The sequence below is a fragment of the Elephantulus edwardii genome, unplaced genomic scaffold (genome assembly GCF_000299155.1).
Source record: "Elephantulus edwardii isolate Elephantulus edwardi_28Jun2011 unplaced genomic scaffold, EleEdw1.0 scaffold00266, whole genome shotgun sequence".
NCBI lineage: Eukaryota > Metazoa > Chordata > Mammalia > Macroscelidea > Macroscelididae > Elephantulus > Elephantulus edwardii.
The window spans coordinates 249,257-255,256 of record NW_006400016.1 but is presented as its reverse complement, the minus strand read 5'-3'; positions in this window follow the sequence as shown (position 1 = coordinate 255,256).

Sequence of the window (6,000 nt, the reverse complement as noted above, 5' to 3'; positions counted from 1 at the left end):
TTGTGCTCAGTATTTCATGTTTTACCTTTGTCACCAGACCCTTTTCTCAAATTTAAGCAATGATTTCAAATACCTCTCTATTTTCTTTAATAAATAAACACTTTAAAAAAAACACAAAACACCAAACAAACTGCCTTTGCAAATGGCAGTTTCTGGAACTTTCCTGCAGGCCTAAATATATCCTAAAGAAAACATTTTTCTTCCCTGAGATCTGGCAAGTGGAAGATATAATAATCTATTCCCAAAGGGCCTTTTTTAATTATACTCATAACAGATGCAAAATGTAATAGCTTATCCTCAAAAGACCTTGATGCACAGCATTATCAATAGATCTTTATGAGACTCAAGAAACAGACATGGTTGAGGAAGCAATTTTACTAACAAGTTACTATGAAAACCTGTTTGCTGATATTCTGGGACACTTTGTAATAAATTGAATGGCATATATCTTTGCCCAAGAATGTAATCCCTGGGAGTGTTAAGTCACTCAAACCTGCCAAATTCTTGCTTCTATATATCTTTTATACCTCTTATGTTTCAGTCCGTTATGAATTCTGGAACCTTTAGTTCTTGCTCCAACAATTTAAGAAAGCATCCCTTTCTTTGTGGTCTGGTAGAACAGCCATTTTCACTCTGAATGTTTTCCTGACCCAGGCTGTCCCAGGACTTTCAGTGTAAGTCTCAATTTTACTTTTGCAGATGGCATGTTTTCACTCTAAAAGATTACTTGGTGTAGTTGGTGGGATTTTTAAAGCATCTTATCACTGCCTGCACAGGAAAGTCACTGAACCCAAAGCTTAATAATACTAAGCCAAGGGCACATAAGTTCCAGGCACCTTACTGACTCTCTGAGGTGGTTTGAGTTCTACCTACTTGAAATCCCAAAGCGTCCACATTGTTGTGTGCAATGGCTTTTTAAAAAAAATATTATTAAGGAATAGAATTTACTGAAAATTCTATGTCCTTTTTTTTCAGTCCTTCTGCTGGGCAGTCTGTAATGTGCTGTGCTACTTAACTAAAAAGCTGCACATCTCTGCTAGTTCCAATCCATCATCAGCTCTGAGGGAGAAATATGGGTAGTCTCCTCTGGTTAAGATTTATAGCTTTGGAAACCTAATGGTTGCTATGAGTTGATTAGAATCAACTTAATGACAGTGTATTTTCACATTTGCTTGGCATTACAATAAGCTGGGCTAGGTATAACCATACTGACTGTGGTAGCCAAATAGTTGTTAGTACGGTTGAACTTGTGAATTACCCCCCCCCCTTATGTCTCTAAGCTACAGGAAAGCACAGGTTGATTGTGCATTTAAAAAAACACATGTTGTCACTGAATAAAACGGGGACTGCCAACTCTAAATATCCATTCAATCAGGTACTCCAGTGTCTTACATATGTAATCATTATGAGCCTAATGCTGTTTCATACAACGAATCATGTCAAGGATTCTTTATATTTTCAGTGGCTGAAATGGGATGATTTGACCTAAACTCACTTTTTTTAATACAGGAAATTAGAAAAAATTATAAAAAGGGTGCAGTTGAAGGCATGAAATGTTTATTATTTTAAAGCTTCTAAAAAAACCCCCAGCAGGTAGACAGGCTAGCCTCTTTATAAGATACAGCGTGTAAGCAAGCTAAGCAGATCAAGGAATTATGAGAGCTCTGTGGATACCTCAACAGTTGGCTCTATGACTGCTGATTTACTTCTTCCCTCTCTAGTTGCTGCTCTGGTGGCTCTGAGGTAAGAAGCTGTGTTGCAATTCTAAAGGCATTCAGTTCATACAAACTCAACAAATACCACCAGGGGAAAGGATAGGCAAATCTCCCTTCTGTGTGATTTACTGCCCCCAAAAATCTGCTAGAGGGTCAGCTATGGGTCAGTTCCAACTTAACAGAACACCACCGTAGTTGCTGCATGTGCTGATTCCTCCTTTTCTGTTGGACCTTCTGAGTGCCTCTTCTCTCTTACCTCCCTGGAAGGTCAGAGAAAGAGAAAGACTCCCAACAAGATGGACTGACAAGTGATTGTCAACAATGGGTCTAAGCGTATTAGAGACTATGAGGATGGTAAAGGACAGGGTAAAGTTTAGATCTTTTGTTTATATGGTCACTATGACTTGTAGGAGACTTGATGGTATCTAATAACAACAAAACCAACAATGATTCATAATGAACTGATGAACAACAGATTGAAATCTTGTCCTATTTTTGTATCATCCTCTTAATGTCCACATATTGTGCCTTTTAAAAAAATTGTATTTGTTATTTCATTTTTATTGTATACCCTTAAAGGTCAGAAGACATATTGCACTGGGAAAGTAATGTTAGTTTGAGGACTAAGGTGTGCTTGATTCACTTTCTATATTGCTGAGAGCTGAACAATGAAAAGAACAACAACTGATATTTTTTGAGCTGTGATGTTGGGGAATACTGAATATCCCATGGACGGCCTAAAGAATAAACAGATGCATCTTGGAGAGGATGCAACCAGAGTGCTCCTTGGAGGCAAGGACAATAAAGGTTGTCTTCCATACTTTGGGCATGTTGCTATGAAAGACTTTTTCCTGGAGAAGGACATCATGCTTGGAAAGGTGTGGGGATGGTAAAAGAGAGGAAGACACTCAACCTGACTGCAGCAATGAGCTTGAGTGTGTCACAGATTGTGAGGCTGGCAAACGACAGGACAAGTGTCAGATCTGTTGTTCGTAGGGTCACTATAAGTCATACTTGACTTAATAGCACCTAACAATGGCAAAGTTATTGATCTTACATTTATACTGGATAGATCACAGTTATTCCTTTTAACTAGTGTCAGTTAGGGGGGCTCTGGTGGCTAAGTGATAAGGAGTTGCACTGCCAACTCAAAGGAAAGAGGTTCAAATCTATCAGCTGCTTCTAGAGAGAAAGACAGGCAATTTCCTCCTGTGCAATTTACTGTCTCTGAAAGCCCCACTAGAGGGTCTGCTATGAGTTGGCTCTGAATCCACAGTACATAACAACAGAAGTAATAATTTAAAATTTGTTCAGTTACAAACTTATTGATTCGTAAAGTCCTTTGTAATTCCCATGAGTTTTACTGTATCTTTTTCTCTAGTATTGCCAGCATTTTTCTAGTTTTTACTTGTCATTTTGGTAATTTCCTACATGACAAAACCAAAAATTTTCAAAGCCATAATTTATATGCTCACTGGTCTGATGACTCCATTGTTGAAGTGCTATTTTCTTTGATTATTAAGTTTTCCTTAGGTCTCTTTTTGTTGCTATTCATTGGTCTAGTTATTGTTTGGCATAAGAATTTTCTCTGTTTGCATGAGAAGCAGTTAACCAACCTAACTGAATGCTATATCTACCATCCAATATAGTAGTTTATGAGAATTCCGATCCACTGGTAATTTCAGTAATTATAGTCTGGTTTTCAAGGCCACTATCAACTACTCCACTACCTTGAAAACAGGCTTCACATGCTGGTTTGTGGCACCCCTGACCCCTAAAATATTCACGGTAATTCAAGTACCATGCCTTAATCTGACCTTTGTTACAGAATGAAGGTTGGCCTGCATCTCTCACTGAAAAATCCTTTTATCTCACAATATTTCTTTTCTCTAGGAGCTAGAACAAGGAGAGGTTTCTAGCCCAATACTCCACATTCCCTAGGAATTTTGTATGAGCAACTGGAAAGTTGGAACGGGTTTGAACAAATATCTCTTTGTAAATACTTCTCTCATACAGAAGAATGGCTCAGTAGAACTAATAATATTTTCCATTTCTCAATCATAGGGAGCTCAGGTGGCCTAGTTGCAATGGTGTTGCAATGCCAACTCAGGTTGTTGTTTGTTGTTATGTGCGGTCGAGTTGCCTGCGACTCATAGTGACCCTATGTATAACAGCGCTAAACCCTGCTCTATCCTAAGCCAATCTTATTGTCTCTGATATATTTACCCCTATTATCCCAGTCACTGAATCAATCCATCTCATTGAGGGTCTTCCTCTCTTGGGCTGTCCCTCCACCCTCCCAAGAAAGACATCCCTCTCCAAGGACTGGTCTCTCCTTGCAACATACCCAAAGTAGGTCAGACGAAGCTTCAGAATCCTTGCCTCAAGGAGCAGCCTGGTTTAACCCTTTCCAGGATTAACCTGTTTGTTCTCCTAGCCATCCATGGTATATTCCATATTCTTCTCCAGAACCACAGCTCAAAGGCATCAATTCTGCTTCTGTCATCCCTAGTCATTGTCCAGTTCTCTGATGTATAGCAAGACGATGGCCTGTGGAAGGCACACCTTAGTCTCCAGAGTGACATCATTGCTCTTCAGTACTTTGGAGAGGTCTCTGATAGCAGATTTTCCCAACGCAACATGTCTTTTAATTTACTGGCTGCTGGTGCCCAAAAGTTTTGATTGTGGAGCCAAGTAGGTGGTTTGAATCTATCAGCTTCTCCAAGGGGAAAAGATGGTCAATATCTTCCTGTGGAATTTACAGCATCTGAAAAATCAGCTATGAGTTAGTTTATATGCACTTAACACCTTCTCTCCAAATCAAAGGACTGTGTCTCTGCTTTAAAGGCTTCCTAATAACATAACAAGTAAGTAGTTCCTCAAATGTAGTCCTATTTTATACTGATTTTCCCTAAGAGGATCACTGAATACTGAGTATTATAGCAAAACATGTTGAAAAATTAGATGGTATTCTATAAAAAATAATAGCATCTGGGGTCTTAAAAGACTTGTCCTAAAGCAAGTGGCCACATAATGATATGTCAAGCAGTCAAGGATTTCATTCTACCTGGATCACTCATGCAAGCTTAGTGCTGCATAGTAGTTAAGCCATCAAACAACTTATTGCCCTGAGTAAATCTACTGCAAAGACCTCTTTCAAGTACTAAAGAGCAAGATGTCACATTGGTGATTAAGGCATGTCAAAAGAGCTTTGTAACACTTTTGAGCACTGCTTAAAGCTTTGTAACACTTGCATGACCAAGACAGAGGTCAAGGCCAAGTAGCTCAGAGAGAGATCTGCTCACCAGAATGGCTACGAAGCTGTCCTTATAGAAGGACTGTATCCTGAGTCATTCCTGATCCTTAATATAACTAGCTTAATTGTAAGGAGTTGTGTCACCAACCCAAAGGCATGTGGTTTGAATCCAAACTCAGCAGGAGAAAAATGGGCAATCTTTCCATGCAATTTACTATCTCTGAAGAGCCAGCCAAGGGTTGGTTTCTGACTAAAACAAACAACACTGCTCTAAGAAACTCTATGGTTGTGACTATGGTGAGTTCTTTGTGGCCCTTGTAGTGAATTCTCAAACACTGTAGGAAAAAGGAGTGTAATGAGAAGAACAGGATATGACTGTTTTCATCTAACCATACTGTGAAGATCAGAGACATTTGTAATGCAGGGCTATATGGCAAGGGTACCTGCATACAGCTGTGCAGGTGCCGTTGGGGGTGGGGGGCAGAATGGGAACCTCCAACCATTGCTGGTAGAAATGTAAAAATGTTGGTCACTGTGGGAAACAGCTTGGTGGTTCCTAAAAAATGTTGAACACGTATTACCATACAGCTCAGCAATCTTTATTCTAGGATATACCCAGAAGTAGTAAAGGCAAAAACAGAGAGAAACTTGTCTACTAATGTGCAATGCCGTACTTTTTACTGTAGCCCACAGATGGAAACAAAAGAAGGTTCAGCAATATGTAATTCATTCAGTGGGACATTAAGCAGTTGTAAAGAGAAATGATTGTTCACACCACAGCATGGATGAACTTTAAAAACATAATGCTGAAGAGGAGCTCTGGTGGCCTAGTGGTAAGGAGCTGCAACTACAATCCCAGAGGCGCACGGTTCAAATCCACCAGATGCTCTGCCGGGGAAGGAGGGACAATCTCCTCCTGTACCAGTCAGATCTGATTTGACAGTACACTCACACAAAAATAATAAAATAAAATAAAAAATCTTTAAAAAAACAAAACAAAACAAAACAAAAAAGCATAATGCTGAAAGA